At 40.0% G+C, this 22,379-nt stretch overlaps 1 protein-coding gene across 5 annotated transcripts in view; it reads right to left on the reverse strand.

Annotated features, from left to right (window-relative positions):
- LOC140577544 (neurexin-2-beta-like) overlaps positions 1–22,379 on the reverse strand; it is a 314,016-nt gene that overhangs the window by 172,366 nt on the left and 119,271 nt on the right. The gene's annotated exons all lie outside the window — the stretch shown is intronic.

The following is a 22,379-nucleotide window of genomic DNA, read 5'->3' on the forward strand; positions in this document are numbered from 1 at the left end:
TAGCAGCTACTGCTGCCAGTTCTGAAAAAGAGGCCCGTATGGTATAGAAATGGCAGGGTGCTACATGGTAAATTATCATTCTAATAGTTTTAGTACTTTTTGGATCACTGTCAAAAGTTATTTTGTTAACTCTTCCCCCTGGCTAGCATGGTGGCTCACTGGGTAGCAGTGGAATGTTTGGATGCTATTTTAGGATCAGGCATGTTTGCCACATTTCCATGGCTTTGCACCATTCGCTCTCAGTGTGAACTTTCGAGTTCCAAAGACATGTTGTGCAGGCTAGCTGCTGACTCATGTGAGTGGGCGTGTGAGTGTGTGCACACGTGAGTGAGTCGCACTGACTTCTACTTTAGACTGTATGTCCTTCTACCTTGCTCTATGCCCAAATGCTTCCTACACAAACTAAAGACTGCACCCATAAATAAAACATCAATAAAAATGTAAGTTATCAAATCCCTGACTATGAAACTGTTTTAGCAGGTCTGTCTTGGTTTGTCGTATTCCGAGTTATTGGTTGAATTGTGTTTGAGATCTGTATTGATAAAGTTGAACGTGTTTCTACCCATACAAGTTTTAGCAGGAATTTGAGTTCCAAGATTTCGGTCGAGGTACAAGTCGAAAAAAATTCAACAGACCTGTTTGATGTCAGAGTTGGTCGAGTTACATTTGAATTTGAGGCATTTGAGTTCCAAAGTTCTACTGTATATAGAATGACTGGGGCGCTGCTGGGGAGACAACGCGACTGTGCTAATGCTTTTGGACCTAAGTGCCGCCTTTGACATGGTTGACCATTTTACTCTATTACAAAGACTTAAATTTGAGGTTTTGGTTGTGTGCAATGGTATTGAAGTGGTTTAAATTACAGTTTTTGAAAATTACTGCTGAGTTTAGCTTCATGAGCAATCAGTGAGCCTCTTTTTAGTTAAAGAGTGAATTTGTGAATTTGCCTTCATTAGCAAAAGAAACTGTGAGGTCTTCCACACTTAGAAGAAAAGGAACTAATGAGAAGAGGACTTTACATGCCATCTTATGGATGCATGCAGAGTTTGGAAGTGTTTACAGCCATTTTCTCCCATCGTCCAGCCTGATGGCATTTCCAAATTAAAGGCAGGCCATGGCCTTTTCAGACTCTGGTCTTTTTGAAAGCTGCTTTATGTGTCAGTGAAATGAATCCTTTTAAGCAGTAGTGTACCAGTTATAGGGCTTGATTGCGTGTATGTCAAGAAAACAAGTACCTGCACGATTTTTCACTTAAGAGTATTCGCTAAGTGTGAAGTTTGTATGTGCTTAGGCAAGATGTGCACTTTGGCCAGAGAAACTCTAAAATGTGGGCGTGTCGCATGTAAATAACCCTTGAGCACATTCTGCCACTGACTATGTGCTCTGGATGGCTGCATTACAGTTTTTCTGAATTGCTAAAACACATTTCCTAAAATCTCCTTCTCCTTTACTCAAAACACTAAGCACTAACTCTAAAATTCAAGCTACACTCACAAAACCTTTGACTCATCTTGCAAAATTAAACAATCTTCTCAAAACTATATTATCTTTGCTCAAAAGCAAACACTGCTTTCAGATCACGCATCAAGCGAGTTGGTACATAAACACTGAGCAGTCATTACACACTACAGCAAAAAACTGAAAACACTCCCAGTCAAAACTGTTGCTGGCATATACAGAAACATTTACTGTGGATGTGGTCTTTGCATGATCTGCTGCAAAACTGGAAACCAAAAGACTATAGTCATGCTGTCTGCCAAAAATGTTTGTATACAATTATCCTAAACCGATATGAAAAATTTTGCAGTATTCAGTACCAAAAAAGTTACTATAAAGGACAAAATGAAAAATCCAAATGAGAGGCAATATTACAGTAAAATGTGCAACTGCCAAGCCAGAGTCATGGAAGAATATTCACGCTGCCTCATCACCATGTCTCAGTGCTGGGTCAGGACAAAGAACTTTGGCTACATCACAGGAAATGCTCTCCCTTGCTGGGTGATGCGGGAAGAATCATCTGTGTGACCCATTTGTCCTTTACAGTTTTTCTGAATTGCTAAAACACATTTTCTAAAATCTCCTCTCCTTTTCTCAAAACATTAAGCACAAACCCTAAAATTCAAGCTATGCTCACAAAACCTTTGTCTTGTCTTGCAAAATCAAACAGTTGAACCAAAACTATTTTAACTTTACTCAAAATCAAGCACAACTGTCAGAAAACACACAAAACCAGCCAATGTAAAAACGCTACTCAGCAATTGTGACCCACTACATAAACAAATGCAAAACACTCTGGGATAAAAGGAAAATAATCTTTATTTAGGATATTTGAACATTCCTGTACTTATGAAAGCTTATTTACATCCAAAGAAACCTGCGGCAAAACAAAATCCACTATGTGCTTTTACATATTTTTACATTAAAATCAATCAGTCATTCTGCCACATCATCATGCCTCTGCATGGGGTCAGGCCACAGGACTTCATCTACATCACATGCAATGTTCTCCCTTGCAAGACAATGTGGAAAGAATCCTTTGGAGTGCCGAATCCAGCCTTGGCAAGATTCCACTCTTACATCATCACATGCTGCATCCATTGCTTGGATGAGATTTTCCTGTATGTAGGGAGTTCGGTCATATACTTTCCACTGCCATGATGAGAAAAATTTGTCAATAGGGTTTCAAAAGGGAGAGTATGGTGGAAGGCAAACATTCATAAAATGCTGGTTATTGTTAAACCAATCACGTATTCTTGGACCACGGTGAAAGCTCACATTGTCCCAAATGATAACATAAATGGGATGCTCTGCCTGCTCGTGACCTCTCTGCTCATGTCCGAGCAAAGCATCCCGTAGACCATCCAGGAATGTTAGAAGAAGGTCGGTGTTGTATGGCCCAACAGTAACATGGCGGTGGACAACCCCGTAGCTGCTGAAGGCAGCACATATGGTCACATTTCCACCACGCTGGCCAGGAACTTCTATAATGGCATGTTGACCAATTATGCTGTGAGCTCTCTTTCTCCTTTTTGCCAGATTGAATCCAGCTTTATCCATGAAGATGTATTCATGAGGCCTCTCCATTGAGTCAAGCTCAAAAAGTCTCTATACACAATGAAAATAGAGTACACTCCGTTCTGTGAATGACATATATAGTACAGTATACTGTACATGCTAGTGCTGAGTGTACTGTAACAGTTTACTTACTTGCACATATTGATATCTTTGATCTTTCACTATTTCACTCTTAAATCATCACATGCTGCATCCATTGCTTGGATGAGATTTTCCTATATGTAGGGATTTCGTTCATATACTTTCCACCGCCATGCTGAGAAATCGCTTGTTTCATCCTTATCTGGTTGCGTTGTAGGATACGATCAATTGTTGAACAACTCACATGGTTTAATCCATCAAAATGCACATTGTATTCAGTAATTCGCTGTTGTATTTCTGTATTTCACGCAGTTGTATTGCATTGTTTGGACGGACCCATCTCAACAATTACTTTCTCTTGTTGTTCTGAGAACATACGTGTTCTTCCACCCCTATGTGACCGTCTTTCAATTATTCAAAAAGATAATAATTTTAGAAGTATACATGCTGTATTGTAAATGTTCTCTACTGTACAAAAACAGATATAGTACCGTAAGGAAATTATTTTTCACTGTCCCCTTTCTAGAGATTGGTGGAGTGATTTACTGACACAGTACCTTTCAGAGACAGAAATACATTTTACCGGTTTTCTTCTCTGAAGGTCCTGACTATGGAGGCCACTGTGAACCGGCTTAAATTTGGTTGCACACGCTGTCCTGCTCCCCTCATAGTCATGCCATGAACCGCAACATGATCTATGATCGTTGCTCTAATTTCACTTGAAATTATAGCTCTTCTTCTTGGTCTTCCTCCTCATCCACCACCTCTGACACGCACTCCTACTCCTCTTCCTCTTCTGTTGTAATGCTCCATGTTGAATTCAGTCATGCCGCTTGCATTTGACTTGGCTTATATCCTGTTTATTGAATGGGTTCCACACATCACAGATTGGACACGTGTGCTCAGTTTTGAGTGGTAGTGTGTTAATGATGAAAACAGGGTGTTACTTGTGTGTACCTTTTGGAGTCTGTGTGTGCCATTCTGGGTCCAAGTGCACCACACTACTAAATGTGTTTTGTGAATGATTGTGAATGTTTAGAGTTTTGCTAATTGGGAGATTCAGATTTGCTAATTGTGTCTAAACAGATGAACAGTGTTTAAGATTTTGCCAACTGTGGGATTGATTTGATGGAGTTTTGGTAGTTGGCAGTTTAATTTTTAAATTGAGGTTAAGTGTTTTAGCAATTCAGAAAAACTGTAATGTCAAAATTCAACTCACCTATGGCACTTGCACATTAATCCAGCACATATTATATGTTGTAGTCACTCTTTGGTTTGGCTTCTGCTCATGTTTAGAAACGTGTGAACAGCTTTGAATCATTGTGTTTAAATGATGACTAATGTGTGCTGGCTTTGCTTAACTTTTGCGATCCGTGTTTATCTATTTTGCATCAAAGTTCACCGTGGTGCAAAATGTGTTTTGATTAATGAAAATGTGTTTAGAGTTTTGCCAAAAGGGTGACTCAGATCTGAAAATTGTGTCTAACTAGGTGAGCACTGTTTACAGTTTTGCTAAACAAGTGACTGATTCAATAAATGAGTTTTGGCAATTGGCAGTTTTGTTCCAAGAATGTGTTTTAGCAATGGGCATGGCAAAATTAGAAAATTCTACCATAAATAAATAATAATACATAAATAAATACATAATACAGAAGATTAGCTTAGAAAATAGAAAATATTGAGCATGATACATATTATTATTATCATTATTATTATTATTATTGACCTGTGTGCCAATTGACCATCATTAAAGAGATCCTCTAATGTGCATGTTTTGATTGTTGCATTTTTCATTGTGTGTCTTGTCCTGTTTGAAAAATGTGGTACTGTGATTCCGTGTTATTTTTGTATCAATAATAATTTAAATTTCATGTCACAATTTCTGAAGTACACTATTCTAATAGAAAACACTGTCCTGATCGGTCAGTCCTCAGAAAGCCTATTGCAAACGGGTCCATCTAGCAGCCAACCACACCTCGCACACAGCACAACAGTATTGCATTCAAAAGTAAGAGCAAATATATATATATATATATATATATATATATATATATACATACTGTATATGAATTATGGATTCAGGTGCACAGGAGATCCCATTGCTCCGATTCCATTGTGCTTGGTTTGTGGGGAAAAACAAAGCAATGGTTCCCAGTAAACTGAAGAGACACCTCACTACGACAGATGCAGCAGTTGCCAGCAAGAACGCTGAATATTTAATTAATTTCAAAAGTCAAACTGACAATCAAGCTAAATTCATGATAAAAACTACCACCATTTCTGAAAAAACATCATAAGCCAGCTATCGAGTTGCAGAGCTTATGGCTAAATCGAAGAAATCACATACAGTGGCTGAATCTTCAATCTGGCCTGCAAAACCTGTTCATCTTGTGACTTGCATATGCTTAATGTCATGTTGGTGCGCCATGAGATTTTTTTCATAGTAAACATTGTGCTGCGAGAGAAACATTCCTCCTGCCCAATGGAGCTGGGGGGCTCCATCATATTTTGACAGGGCTGTGGCACAGCCTTTCAGAAACGCCCCAACCAGACAGCAGCGTGACTTGGCCTGGCTATCTAAGACATACTCTTCACACACTTGTAGAATGATTGGATGGATCACCTGGAAATGTAAATGTTTACAGTTTTATATGGTTTAAATGTTTAAATATGTATATTCTATTTATTTCTCTTACATTATGATCAAAATTTTCTGTGAACTGAAACAGATACACTAATGACATACTATATACCAGAGGTATTCAAACTCGGAAGGAACGAAAGAATTGTGTGTGTGTGTGGGTGGGGGCACTTGAGGGGGGAAAACTGTGTGTGTGTGGGGGGGGGGGTTGAGTTGAACCTTCATAAATATTAAAACATGTTGAACATGTATGCCTGTACACATATCTGGAATACTGTGAACCCTCATACCCACGCTTCCCGCAGAACCCTCATACCCACGCTTCCCGCAGAACCCTCATACCCACTCTTCCCGGCAGAACCCTAATCTAGTCTGCTTCTAGCGTTCTTGCTGACTACATTCTTTGCCACGTTATCACAGTGTCTGTGTTATAAAAATGTGTCAAATACATGATTTTCATTGCTCCGTCATCCCTTAATATATGATATTTTTTCATTGCTCTCTTGGCTCTAAAACATCACAGCCTCTCTCATTTGAGAGAGTACATCACTGTACAGTAATGTATAGTAATACACAATGTACTTTATTCTTACTGTATTTAATAGTGGAAATGTACAGTATTGTGCATAATTTATCAATTAAACTTTACCATATGTATGTACAGGAAAATCACATTATATATGGGGTCTGCAGATGGTTTGCTATCTGAGGTTCGGCTGTCTGTGGTTGGCATTGGAACATATCATCCATGGATACAGGGGGACCACTGTAATCAGGATGTTCCCTGCAGAAGGTGGCTGTTACTGTGCTTGTGAAAACTAAATCCCTGCTCTCATTAATATCCAGCTAGACTGAGAATTCCACTGACTGCTATTAAAACAGTCAAATGTTCAAACAAATAGGGATATTAAAAACTGAACAGTTTTGCTTAAAGAATAGTATGAAACAATAATTGGCCACATGGGATTATCTGTTTCGTACAGCACTGAGTCATAAAAATAACAAGGTTTATAGCAAAGACCAAAGCCTTAAAGTCCATGGTTAGAACATTTTACCTGCTGATAAAATAGAGACAAGTGAACGTTGTGGTGGAAACAAGTAGCAGGTCATTATGAACTCCAATCTTTAAACTGCAATACATTGACAACAACAAAAATCACAATAGCAATGAAAAAAGAGCGTCCGCATTATAAATAACCAGACATGAATTATCCACAGGTCTTTTTCCTGGCGCCTAAAGGATTCAATTAGTGGAGCATTTTAATAGATGTAGCAGCACTCTTCTGGATCAAAGTCCCAGCCACATTCTCATAAGAAAAAAGAAATGTAAAAAAAAGAAAAATGCATAATGGAATCAAAACACTGCTCTAGTGTGGAGAAGATCAGAAAGTTCCTCTGCCACAGTATGGAATGAAAGTGTCATGCTGCCCTTGTGCATTTGTTAATCAATCTGGCACTGAAACACTGTAACATGCAGTGCACAAAATATACAGAATTATACTTCAAATGTTTGAATATTTCCAACTGATTAAAATGTGGGCTCCAAGACCACTTCAAAGGGGTAAAATAAAGTATATGTGTATGTGTTACCAACACAACTACACATACATAAATCTGACTTTCTATATAAGTTTCTTGGATTCAAGAAGTTTTGTACAAATCATGTTCTTCCCCGAAATTACATATTTGGTATGCTCCATATATATCCTAATCAGAGGTAAATGCTATTTTAGAATCTTGTGCTACAGTTTGTACAAGAACCTCAGGGTTTTATCTATGTTGGATGATGCTCAAGTCCCGGGCTATGAAGTGCAGGCATCCTACAGTTGGGCAATAATGAACTTTAAAGGACTCGTGCTGCTGTCTTTTTCTGAAAGAACCCTTTACTACTCTGAGGCTTCTGGAGATAGCCTGCTGTCACACTGAGCACAAAAACCCAGTTTTCAGTATCACAAAGAGGTACTTCACAGTGTATTGCACAAATATGCAAGGGCACGGAACAGGGTAACATGGAGATTAATGGACCCAGATATAATGCAAGGTATGATGCAAAGAGTAATGGGTGCGAATATTATGTATAATATGGCATACTGTATGGTACATGCATATGAAGCAGAGGGATATGCCAAGAGTTTATGGTGCAGACAAAAATTTTTATGATTCACAACCCCCTCAGTCTAGAAAGGGCAGAAAAAGACACATTTTTCTTCAAAGGTTGCATATATTGAATAAAATACACTTGACATCTCTACTTTTTCATTAAACTCGTAACAAATAAAACTGCTTTTCAAAATCTTAGCAACACTACACAACTTATCCCAAGCAGGTGCTCATTAGCATTCCTCCCTGAACGGCACCCAGAATGACAGGCTCCATTCTGAAGCACAGACCTAGGATGTTTGCGGCACACTTCACAGCCTCGTATCTCCAGCCCATTTGCACCACAGCCAAAAGGGGCATCCATGTGAATTAGCGTGCATCTATAGCCTGTTTAGGGTTCAGCTGGAGTGAAAGCCACCCACCTCATCCTGACAATGATCAGTTTAAAAAACATTAGTGATGGTAAAGCAATTTTCACGATCAGACTGATGACATGATTGAGGCACCATTATTAGGAATAAAAAAATCATTTTTTAAACCAGAGTAAGGTATATTTCTAATACCTAGACATTTCTCAATGCACCATGCTTACCATGCACAGTAAGTACTTCACATTACCAAAAATGCTTAATTTCTTTCTTCATTTCACCATTAAAAACTTTGCTTAGTCTATGTGATGACAAATACTGAGCATGAATCATGGTGCCCTGCTTCACTTGTGGGCTGTTTTTGTTGATTACAGGGAAAAATTTCTTGACATCTGAATAAGGCAAAATACCCAGCCCTAACCTTAAACAAAACATAATCAAACAAAATTTTTAGTTTTTTGATGCTAATTACAGATTTTCATGTAATTGATTTTCTCCTTGTAGGGACCTGAAAAATGTCCCCCCAAGGTCAAAATGGCAGGTTTTTTTTTTATCACATTGTGGGGACATTTGGTCCTCACAGTGTAATATATACATAATCCACACACACACACTGACACACATACACTCATCCCTGTATGCGTCAGGCAACAGAAAGCCGACTTTATAGCAATCCCAATAAAACATTTCCGTCAAAGGGGATATAATTATTTTCTCTCCTTGGCACACCACAAGAAATAGAACTTCCCCTCGGTCAGGAAAAGTGACGTGTAATGTTGCATGACACTTCTTTATGTTCCTGGGCTGGGGAGGTCACCTTTCTGCCTAAGCCATCAAGGGAGAAAATTCATTCTCTGTAACTGCTGTTCCTTTCAGCTTACATCCACCTCAAGCAAAGTCACACACACATACAAACACACACATTCCTCCCCATCCATTCATCACAAAAAGATCCTAAGGTAAACTCGCATTTTTTTGGATTAAAGAAAAGATGAACACTAAGAGCATTGCTCAGCTAATAGATAATCTGTAATTCACTTTGTGTGACTGTGTCATTACAATTGCTGATAAGCTTTGACATGTCACCACACACCTATGAATAAAACTGCACCATGTAATTAATTTAAGCACCGAAAAGTGGTTTAGTCCATGCATCTACTGCCAGTTGTGTAATTAGAAAATATGATAAACACACACAAGCATTAGACTGTTAAAAATTTATCAGGAAAACAGAGTGAAACAAATTATTTAAATTAAAAAACGCTGATTAAATTGTCCTGAGCTTCACTTTATTGAGATCAATTCAGAGCAAAGGTCTTTGGTCAGGGCAAAAGCGTAACCCATGCCTCTTATACAATGTCATTTTCAGAACATGGACAGAATGTTAAAATCCGTAGCATCATATTGTGACTAGGCTACTGCAGCTGCTTACTGAAAAAGCTACCAGCTCATGCTGTTAAACCTCTGCAGATGAATCAAAATTCAGCAGGTCATCTGGCATGCAGCTGGCATAATTCTCTCCTTACACACCTCTGTCTCTTTTCATTGATCCTACAGACTCTCAAATCAAGTTCATAATTCCATGGCTCTTTTCCTCTGGTATACATGAACGGAGCCGTAGCACAAAGAGAAACTACAGCGCGGTTCCAGCTCGCCTCAGTTGTCCAGTGCAGAAGGGTCAGCTCAGGAAAGGTGTTGCTAGATTTGGAGAGTTATAGTGACGTAAAACTGTAGAGGTGCTTATTTACTGTTCACACGATGTACATCATGATTTACTATGTGCCCTCTTCCATCAGCACTCCAGCCCTTCCTGGAGACCCCTCTGTCACATAGAAATAAGAACATCTGGTCATCCGAATCCCTCTCTACCTTCAAGACAGAGCTGAAGGCCCACCTGTTCTGGGAACATCTCAGCTAGCTCATCCCCCCACTGTCCTCATATCTTCATATAAGCTTTTGCACGTTACCATTTCACCTTTGTGTGAATTCCCATTTAATTTTTTATGTTGACCTGGAGATACATCAAAACCTCGATTGCGAAAGTCGAGATGCAGAAGGGTTGACTATAATTTGTCACTTGAGCTTTTTATCTTTCATTTTCAACTGGAGGTTGCCTTAGGCTGGCCATAATCTCTATGTGGAAGTGCCTCCCACAGGAAGCATGTTCACTCACACACACACTCACACACACACACAGGTTTGTAATTATATCTTTGTGGGGACTCTCCATTTTTCCCATTATTTCTATGGGAAAAACCATAATCCCAATCACGACACCCTTAACCTCGACCCATTCTTAACCTTAACCATAAGTAACCAACCCAAATACAAGACTTTTAGCATTTTTACTTTTTTTATTGCATTCACAGATTTTATTAAAACTGAGGTTATCCAAATGGGCACCTCAAAAGATGTCTGAATTTCCCCTTGTCGGGACAGAAAAAATGGTCCCCACGACGTCTAAATAACATGTCTCTACAATGTAATGTATATCTGACCCATACACACACACACAAACACACACAGCCAAACTCACCGCGGGGGTGAGATGAAAGCTGGACAGTTCAGTACGACATTCTCCAGCCTGGCGTAAAGTGCGGATACAGAGTGCATAGGACTATAAATGTGGCATAAATAACTGTCCACTCAGCAAGCATAGCAAGTCATAAAAGCCAATGTAGTACAAAGACACGTTAATCAGATGAACAGTATGAGAAAGTGTATGGAGAGTGTAACACTGTGCAGCAGTTTATAAAACCACGGTAAATCACCCCACTCACAAGCTCCCAGAGTCAGCTATACCAGACCATATTCTAGACACAAAGGAAACTATTAAAAAGGTTGTGTGGTCTGTCAGTGGCTGTGTTTCCATCACGTTTCTTATTGTTGCAATGATAATCTGTAGAAGCTCTTTGCGGTGGTTATGTGACTGGCTTAAGAGCTTCCATTTTCCTTCTGAACTGATAGGAGTAACAAATCATCTATTGTTCACTAAAAACACATTTTAAACATACATTTCTGTCTTCTGGAATCAGGGTTCAGGGTTTCCAAGGAAGCACAAAAAACACAAGTTCCATTAATATCACATGAATAGAATGAGCAGGCAATTTTTAGAAAAAGTAACAGTAAGTCCAGGTGCCATGTGCATTCAAGGCACAAAACATGCATGACAACGAAGGAGCAAAGAACACGTGGAAAAAGTCTCGGTGAAGATAACAATAAAACAAAAATCAGTGCAGAAAGTCACAGCATTTGTACAGTGCTCAGTGTTTCTGTGTTGTAGTGTAACTGAGTTTCATTAATGTTAGCTGGACGGCATAGCCAGTGATTTTTCCACAAAAAAGATACTGTACTGAAAACAGATGGTAAGTGACCCGCTTTGCTTAGAAAAAGATGTTTGCTTTGCGAAACCCCAAGTGGGGCCTTGGTGGATCTTTTTCCAGCTTCCAGACCTACTGGGTTTGGGCCTTAATTAATCACTGGGAAGTGAAGCATGGATGGGAAAATAAAGGAGCAAAGCAAATTGAGTAACTCAGTGCCCGACCAAATCTGAAGGTTTCCACTGCATGGATTTCTGCACAGAGCAGCATCACATACCTCATGTTCCTGAGCCGTCTGTTGTTTAATATCTTTGCCTTTTAAAACCATAATTTCAGACCATTTTTGAATGCTAACAGCCACCAAAAGCAGACACATCCCTAAAGCAGGATGGAAGAGCAGCTGATGTGCATCAATTCTCTCTTTACTCAATTCTGTTACTGTGGCTACCAATAATATCCTTATTTATGGCACTTGCCAAGTAAATACAGGTCTCTGAAAAGCACCGGTCGCCTTCAGAACAGGTCTGTTGGAATTGTGGGAGTATTCATACTCAATCCTAAAACTAATATCTTCTGTTACCACCAAAAATGCCGTAATTATGAGCAGTATTTAGCAGTAATTCCACTGTAGTATGTACAGTATCATGATATGGTTCTGAACCCACCCAGTCCTAACCTCCAAGCAACCTTGGACATGTGCATAATGCAGTAAGTTCAGCTTCTTTCTATCCTGTAACTGAGTTATTAATTCTCTGCTACTTATCTGGCCCCTTTAGATCCCACCCATTCATTTATGTCCATTGTAGTGGACATTTTGTTTTTGCATCTACCTTTTCACTGATGTAAGGAAACGTATTTATTCCTGTTGTAAACTGTGAAATTAAAAGTAAAAATAAATTTGAAAAAATCTAAATTGCAAGATGTCTTATTTCCTCCAAAGACAAATAACCTACAATTGAAGGACACTTTTTGCCTTGGGTCTCAGGAAGCGTCACATTGTCCATCTCAAATCCTTCCCCTTTTCCAAGAAGGGCCAATCAGACAAGTAGGAGACCAGGTGATCCTGGCATGATGCCTCATGCTTCTCCTTTACCACACTAATAATTTCCCTCCCAGAGATCTGGCTGACATTTAAATGGACTGCATTTATATAGCTCTTTTCTACTCTTACGAGTACTCAAAGCGCTTTACAATACATGCCTCACAGTCACCCATCCACACACACTCACAAGGCGCGAACCTGCACACTGGGAGCAATTTGAGGTTCAGTGTCTTGCTCAAGGACACTTTGATGGGGTCAGGAGGAATCAAGGCTCGAACCTGCCAACAGGTAGGTACAGGTAGAACAATAGCACTACCTCCTGCGCCACCATCTCCCCATTTAATGCTGAGGATCTTTGATATTGTGCATGGCAAGTCAAAAACTGACAAGAGTAACTTCTGCATGGTTAGTCTCTCAGCGAGGAGAGAAGTTTCATAATTTTCACAAGCATATGTTGGATAAGAATAAAGAATAAACCAGTCATAACAGGAGGCTCCATTTCATTTTCAAAACATTATAAACTAAAATTACATGTCCAAAGTATTAAAAAAAAAATATCCTAAACTTTTGAAAATAAAAAGATAACGCTTTTGAAAATCCCTCCTTTGTTAAAAATTAAGTGGCGCAATCTTCAGAAAAACAACCTTCTGAACAGGATTTATAAAACTTCAGGCAAACATGGTCCAGAGCTTTAAATCCATGTGATCAACAAAATACCTGATTAAATTTTCAGCTAAAAATGTATCTTGCAGCAAATTGCCATAATAGAAGAAGGGCAATTTAATAAAATAAAATGAGACGCATTGTTCAATTTCTCCACACAACCAGTGAATACCTTTAATAACCTAAATGGTTAAAAAAAGAACCAGAAAATATAAGTGGAAAAGGGGGCTGTCAAAATGACAGCATTGTATTTCTCCCCACATCTAATTCCTACTCCTCACACACTCACAAACCTGTACAATTTCTAGAAGTACTGGATGGATCACCTGGACATGTGAAACTTAATGTTTCTACCTGAATGCTCTAAGACCTTGTTGTGATATGTGGTCTGAATTTTTTTTTTATTTAGTGCACATTCCACTTACATGCTAAGCTTTCCCAACCAATAACTATATTTCTTTGCATATCATAATGCAATTGACTGTCAAAACTGTACTTTTTTTTAAGTTAAACTTTAAATACTATTTGCTGGACTGCTTCAGTAACTCAGCACCTTCTATTGCTCACTAACACTACACAGGGTCCTTCCAGTATCCCATATCCCTCTAGTTTTCTGTGGTTTAGCTCATTCTTCTCTAGCTCTGAATTCAATCATAATCTGATCGCTCCTGCATGTATCATTAATGACAAAATTCTAATGGGACAAAAGACAGGAAGGACATGTCAGTATTCCCTGGGATTATTAAACGCTTTCCCAAGAAAGCGTTACTCAATCAGTTTGAGTAACTGCTCTGTTTTCACAAATTGATACCATTGTTAATTCTGTTGTAAATTTAGCTTGTTCATGCAAAAGAGTTGATTACTCTAAGATGCGATTTGGCTACATTTAACAAGCCCAGGCAATAAAATGTTTAAATTTTTTATTTTTTTTTAGACATTTCAACAAGAAACGATTGTAAAGACATTATGATGACAAGAAAAAAATACAACAGTGTAATCTCAGTGGGGAAGGTGGATGTCTTTCAGGGCTATGGGCTTGCATGAAGAAAGATGCTGTGCTCATTAACCACACAGGGTCCCAAGAGAGCAGGCAGGCTTGTGTCACAAATAAATCATTAACGGCACTGACGCTAGTGCTGCCCTCCCTCAGGACCCCACGACGTTGTGTTTGTGGCCGTGATGCCCCCAAACAGGGTGTGGTCCTGCCTCCTCAGCCGCTTCAGCCCAGCTGCCTTGACAGCTACGGCGACTGTGCAGCTTCATCACAAATAAGCAGAGGAGAGAAGAGAGTGCCTCCTTAAAAGTGCCTGAATGCAACAGCAAACAGAACCTCGATCAGAGCAACTTTGTCTTTGCTCGTTCTGTTTCTAAAATAAACATTACTAATAAAAGCCCTAATCTAAAGCTGTGATCTGAATCACATGGGACCTGCATAAAGGCATGCATCAGCCTCTGCCTGTGCACATCACATGCACTGACTTAACAAATCTCAGCAGAGAGGAAGGCTTCGCCTCCCTCCGCAGAGTCGCTGAGGCCCGACAGCCCAGATTTCACGCTGCTTCACAGTTGTTAGCAAGAACAAAGGAAGAAGGCAAAGCTGCTCCAGTGACTTTGCTGATGGTCTCACCGTGACTCACAATGCATCTTTATGCTGTTCCAACAATGGCACTGAATGGCCGTGGTCTTCTTCCCATCGTTCTGAATTGTCTCTCACAGATACTTCCCTGATGGCCACCCTCTGTGGACAGACTGCAGAACTAAAACTAGAGCCACACAGTGGAAATCAGGTGCACACATGCTGTGAAGATGAATCCATTTTAATCCTCTGGAGTTGAAAAAAGAAAACAAAAACATAAATGGAATGTTTCTTAGAAAACGAGACTGATTCCCAATGATGTCACACTAATGACCTAATTATTCTTTAAGAAGAATAAGCAGCATTAATTTCTGTGGGAAACGGGAAGGACAAGATTGAGTATAGAAGTTGGGGAAGATGGATGTCCCATCATGAATAATAATTTGAGAGCAATTTCCACTGAATGGTTGCGAAACTTGGAATGATGAAATGGAAGCCCTAAGCATAATGACTCTCACCCCTGCCTACATGCGACCAGCATGACAGAGAGGTTCCAGTGACTGGATACCTGCACAAGTGTCTTTCCATAGTGTGGGAACCTCCATCTGCACTAGCATCACTGCAAATCACTTCTTCAATATGCAAGTAGGAATGAGAACATGCATAAATATTCACAGAGAACATGTTATGTAATTAATACCAGGAAGACATACAAATTTAACTTGCCTTACTCAGGCTCCAAAAGCTATGGTTTACTTTGCTGCATGATAGATTTGTCATAGTCTGTTTGAAGACTACAAGCGATTAGCTCCATAAAGTTGGGGCTATAAACAAGGTTCATTGTAAGCCTACAAGTATATAAAGAACAATTACTGAATAAATCATGTAAGTAGAGGATTATTTCTGAATTTTTCCTCTCCTTAATATTCTGTTTGGTTGCATTTCAGTAGGATGGCCTTGAGATTGATCCTTGCAGTAGTGTGAGAAAGACCAACCATATGGACACATGAAAAATATGAAATTAATTCAGCATAAATGGTGTATTTCAAAGGCTTACTCTGTCTCTTAAGAGCAGACATACTTTGAGACACATTTACATCACAGACCATAAATGAAAACAATAACAGAATTTTGGTGCAGAACTTTATGAAACACTCAACTCTAGTCTATCTGAAACTATAAAGGATTATACTGTCTTATTAATCTATAAACTAGAACTATACTAACACGTGCAGTTTCAGACAACTGATGATAGACCAGACTTGGTGTTCTACAACTTTAACCATCCTGACAGTGGCAAGCAAGCCTTGCCATCCTCAGACCCTGGAGTGAAAGAGGTGGTAGCTTTGTGGTCTCATGAGTGTCCCACCCCCAGGAGGGCCACCCATGGATAGACTTTCCATAGATAGACGGTGCATGTGCACTCACTCAGATGGACTCAGTTACTACTGTTTGTATTGACTGGTGTTTGGCAGCCAGCATTGCGGGTCTCCCATAATTTAATAAAGTGGCGCAAGCGGGCTGCAGTGCTGGTGCTGCAGCGCACGGCCAGTTCATTACTGGTGTGCCATCGATGAGGCCGTGGGCGGCTGGTAATTATGGCTGAATAATTGCGAGTGGGGGAGGGGGGTTGTGTAGAAATGAAAAGCCTGCGGGGAGAGGTCCAACCCTGGAGCCTGATGAGAGCAGCTGAAGACCTGTTGTCAGGGAGAGAACGGGCTGGCACCATCACAAAAATCATCTACATTGTAATCAGGCCTCTTCCTTTTTCTTTTTTTTACAGGACCTCACCTTATTATTCAGGGGCTGCGCTGCATATTTATCACTACTCCATCCTAATCACTCAGTTTATTCATGAATTTCACACCATCCCCAGAGCTATCAGAAATTTACTTTCAACCTCCAACCAATCATAAGAAGGTTAACCTGAAACCCCCGACAGATTCATTAATTGGGGTATCTGGCATTTGAGAGCAGATATAGCTTTCAGCCTTAGCTCATACACCTTCTCTCAGTAGGTTGTGCTCTTTCTTCTTGTCCTTATTTCTTCCATAGGGTCTTGCGACGAGGTAAATGTTGACACCTCTCTACTTTGATTCCTTGACTCCAGGATGGCCCAATTGGAGGAAGAGTAGATAATGTAATGTGCGTGTGAGTAGCGGTGTGCAACACGTGCCAGGCCCAGTGACTGTGACTTATAAGTGGCAGGCATGCAGTACTGCAGATGACTCATTCCATGCAACCAGTGACTGTGAGGGGCTCGCATCCGCTGCATTCACAAAGCAAACTGCAGCTAAGAGAACAGAGCGCAAAAAAAAAAACTCACTGTACTGTCTACCTACCGTCTGCTCACGTTTCACTGCTCCACTCATTATTATAAGTAGCTGCAGTCAATACAGAAAACATAACATGCAGGTGAGTGCTGAAATAAATCCTGCTGATGAAGAAATCAGTATGAATGAGTGAGGTGTTTCTGTCAAGGACTCGTTATCATGGTTCGAATTACGGGGGGTACTGTACCCCCCGATCAAGACCCAGACCCCTCCAAAGAGACAAAAATAGGGGGGTCTTAAAATTTGTCTTTTGTTGTAAAAAAAAAAAAAAGATAACCTCACCTCGTAGGAAGATTTTATGTAAAACGATTTCAAACACCCCGTACTGTCTGTCGTCGTGCATTGGTAAATGTAAGTAGCCAGCAGAAGTCTAGACTGTTGAAAATGTGTTATTTTACAACCTTCATTTATTCGTTTAAGTGTTTCATCTACTAATGCAAGCTGATGCCTTTATCAGTTGAATTAGTGTCGAGTTGAGCTACTTTGTCGAGGTAAGCTACGGTAGTGCTAATCGATAGCCTTAACTTAGCCTTGCTTACCTCGACAAAGTAGCTCAACTCGACAGAACACCAGTACAGTCAACGTTAGTTACGTTAAGCATGCCAGATAAGCTAAGTTCTCTATTTAAACCAGGCTTATTTGGTGAGGTAAAATCGATCATGGTCATTTTCCAAGGAGATGAACTCCCTATGTTTTCATTCTCATTTTATCATGAATAAATTGTGCCTTTATGAAACTAATTTGCCACTTAGCCTGTGTGGTTTGTTATTAGGCTAATGTTAATGCATAAGAAGGTCTAACGTTATGCTCTGAAAAAACATTACTATAAGTGAAACCTATAGGGGCAACGTAAAAAAAAAATAGCTAGCAAATAATAAACCCTATTATTTGAATTTTAGTAGTACTGATTCTACATTCCACAATTTCATATTTATGGACATTTCTAGAAGCTTCATCTGATAGCTCAGATACTGTTTTGTTAAACATAGATTAGATTTTATTCACAGACACACTATGAGGAAAAGGAAAGATGGAGACATCAGACCCTTTTTTGGTGGTAAAAGAAGAGTAAGTAGGAAATATTTGTGTTAAGAGCTACAGAATATTACACTAAAAGTATAGGTGCAGTTTTGCAAAGTTAATGTGTATGAAGGAAAGTGGTGATCAGCAGAGGCATTGGAGCAGGGAGATGGCAGGATGAGGACAGTGTGGAGGAAAGTGAGCAGGCAGCAGGAAGATGGCAGGATGAGGACAGTGTGCTGGACAGTGAGCAGACAGCAGGAAGATGGCAGGATGAGGACAGTGTGCAGGACAGTGAGCAGGCAGCAGGAACATGGCAGGATGAGGACAGAGTGCAGGCAGCAGGAAGATGGCGGGATGAGGACAGTGTGCAGGACAGTGAGCAGACAGCAGGAAGATGGCAGGATGAGGACAGTGTGCAGGCAGCAGGAAGATGGCGGGATGAGGACAGTGTGCAGGACAGTGAGCAGGCAGCAGGAACATGGCAGGATGAGGACAGAGTGCAGGCAGCAGGAAGATGGCGGGATGAGGACAGTGTGCAGGACAGTGAGCAGACAGCAGGAAGATGGCAGGATGAGGACAGAGTGCAGGCAGCAGGAAGATGGCGGGATGAGGACAGAGTGCAGGACAGTGAGCAGGCAGCAGGGAGATGGCAGGATGAGGACAGTGAGCAGGACCAAGAGGTGAGTTAGAAATTAGGCTGAGCTTTAAGATCTACTGTGTCATCAAGACAAATATTAGCCTAATAGGCAAATATTCATTTCTGGAGGCTGTTGGAGCTGGGGGGACTGAGAGGGCAGGAATAACACCAGACTGCTGGACCAGACCAGGCTGTTTGTAAATATATAGGCTTATTACTTTTACTAGTATACTACTTCTAGGATAATTCCTGGGAGTTATCAAAACCAAATTCTTTTGGATAGAGATAAGGATAATGAGATCTTCTGTATTGATTCTCACTTTGTTGCATGTCCAGAGCATGACATTGTGTTGCATACATGTTAGTAAACACTCCTAGCGCATCTTGCACTCTTAACACTGATTATGGTGGCGACTATTCGTATTGACACGGTAGCAAACCATAATGGTCATAGAAGTGTTATGAAGGCAGTACCCCCCCAATTATAGAGGGGTAATTCGCACTCTGCTCATTATAAACCATTTTGGGCTGTATCTCTGAGTTACAACAGTATCAGTACCATTATTTATCAGTCCTGATACAGTATCAGTATCAGCACAGTATTAGTATGCCGTAGAGATCACAGTATCAGCCTCATGGTATTTGAGCCAAAGTAGCAGTATCAGTCTCAGTACAGTGTAGTTCCATCACAGTCTTAATATCACAAGAATAATAGTCTTAGTCTCACAACAAACTGCTTTCAATCTCTGTCAACGTCAATATAGTATTACTATAATCCCGGTGCTGACTGCATTATCAGTATGAATCACAGAGCAGTATCTGCACCTGTCTCATTACAGCATCAGTATCACCACTGTATTAGTTTCAGCACAGTATCTGTATCATTATACTGTTAGTTCCTGCCCTACCACAATGTCAGTATGGGCTCAGTAACAATTACTGCGAATATCAGTCTCACTGCAGTATCACTTTTACGACAGTGTCACTCTCACCAGTCTGCCTAAAGTTTGAGCGACTTCATGTCTGGTAAGCAAAAAAGAGGAGGTCACCAAGACTGAAGGACACTCTCTGCTCAGCTGGAGAATGACTCAGCTTGAATAGCAGCTCTGTGAATCCAGCAGGATGACTAAAATACCTCCTGCATATCATCCAGGGATCCGTTTAAAAAACGCACACAGTCGCCATTTCTGCACGCTGGCATCAGTTTGTTTAGTGTCAGTGGCACCCAGTGGTTTCACATGTTTCGCAGTCTGTGGGAATGTTGTATCTTCATCTGATGATTTTCGTTTTTGTGCTGATGTCGTCTTTTATAATTATAAGCATCTATTACCTCCTAAAATCTAAAAGACCCCAACAATACATTATATGACAGGCTTCCCCAATTCTGGTCCTGGAGAGCCAAAGTCTGACACAGGTTGCCCTCCCTGCTCAAACACACTTACTGTACTAAACATAGTCATTGGCTGATTAAGCAGGAAAATCCGCGATCTGTGTTGGATTCTGGCCCCCCAGGACCGGAACTGGGGAACCCTGCTCCAGGACATGACTGTCTTAGGAATTTCCCACAAATTTAATCCGACGCTGTCACTGGCATTCTGTGCCTTGGGGTGGAAACACAAGACATTTGAAATTTACATTTTCCTGTTTCTCCCACTCACAGAATGAACTATTTTTTCCCACATATGCCAGCAGTGCAAGTATGTGGTGAAGCACAGAGAGAGAAACTGTTTGAAGTCCAGAGCAAAGCTGAGGTTCAGGGTGAAGCTCAGAGTGGAGCTCAGAGTGAAGGCCAGAGTAAAGCTCTATATTAATCTCAGAGGAAGCTAAGAGTAAATCTCTTTCTGATCATGGAATAAGGAAGCATTACTTCCAAACCTTTCTATCCAACCATCCATCGCCTATAACCGCAGGTTCTGTGCTGGGTTACAGTGAACTGAAAGCCGATCCTAGGGAGCACCAGGCTCGCACCAGGAAGCCACACCACTGTAAAGCACATGCACAATTAGGGTGGCGCGAGTTGGAAATGTCAAGGACTGCGATATGAATTGTTTGTGATATATATTACAATATTTATAAAAAATAAAAGGGGTTCAAAATAAAACCAAAATAAATTAAAGCCAAATACAACACATCTACTACCAAAGTGCCTAAAATAAATTGGTGCTAGTGCCACAAGTTGTGCCAACAAATCACTTGCTTTTACACAATATCATCTCTATGCAATAGAAAATATTTCTATAGAGTGAAAGGCAAGTGACATTTAGTGACCAGTTATTGTTCACTTTCCTCCTCCTCGCTCATTTTGTTGTGTCTCACAAGCACATCTATGAGTGATTTAAACAGCAAAGATGAAAATGATTGTCTCCCAGAATGCATGCAGAGCTCATGCAAAAGCAACAGTAAACTTCAGGCTGATTTTTTAACATATAGGCCTATTAGGTCATGCTGAAAAGAAAAATCATTAAAATTGCAGAGCTTGCTAAGTTTTGTTTCCTATGGTAGAGTAAAAATGTTTCATTGTGCAGTGGTCCAGTATCCATTGCTACTTATTAACAAACAGACACTTGTTACAGATTACAAGCTGAAAAATAAAATATAAAATACTGGTGTGACTAAATGTACAAGTAATTTGTAATTTAAAAATACAAAAATACATAGTAATGATAAAATAGTAATGATAGAGGAGGAATGTGTAAACGTTGCAGCCCTAGTAATGTGAAATACTTTCAAAATATATTGCTTGCCCTGACTTTAAACAGAATAATAATTTTGTGATTTACATGTGTTATAGTGTTAAGTGTGAAATGAAAAATGACTGTTATAACATTAGTAATGTAATGAGAGCTCAACAGGCTGCACCTGCGTCAGGGGGTTGGGGTTGGGGGTGCCAGAAGACAAGATCGCGAGGGTATGTTCACACTAGGGAAACCGGAAAAACACAATGAAAAGTGCAATGCATCGTACTCCGGTTTTTTCACATGCATTTTTCTGTGTTTTCATCTCATGTTTGCTCTTGTTCGTCTTTATATGTTTTTAATGTTGTATTAGCCATTTCTATGATTGTGAATGATTGTCCCTAGTGTTTGTGGGGGAAAATGGAGAGTAAAACACTGTGGAATGTGTTTGTATAAATTTTTCATTGTGGTCAATGGGAGTGTGCAGCACAGAGAAATGTGTGGAGCAGTGTACAATGCAACACACATAGTGAGGACAAGCCGAGTTTGTATTGCGATTTCAGTCTTGCTTTCAGAACCATTATGACCTTAATATATATCTAGTATTTGTGACACAGTTAGTGGTGATGGCTGACAAGGTACCAGCTCCTTTACCTGGATTACAGGTCATGAAAAACAAAGCTCACAACAAGCAAGCTGGACCCAAAAGGATGTATCATTTGATTTGATTGTGAGCCTGGTGATGAAGGTTCTTAAATGACAGAAAATAAATTAATAAAATTACACATTTTATGAAGTATTTTAAGTATTTTAAATGCGTAAAATACAATCTCTCAAAATATATA

Source organism: Paramormyrops kingsleyae, chromosome 10 (assembly GCF_048594095.1).
Source record: "Paramormyrops kingsleyae isolate MSU_618 chromosome 10, PKINGS_0.4, whole genome shotgun sequence".
Classification (NCBI taxonomy): domain Eukaryota; kingdom Metazoa; phylum Chordata; class Actinopteri; order Osteoglossiformes; family Mormyridae; genus Paramormyrops; species Paramormyrops kingsleyae.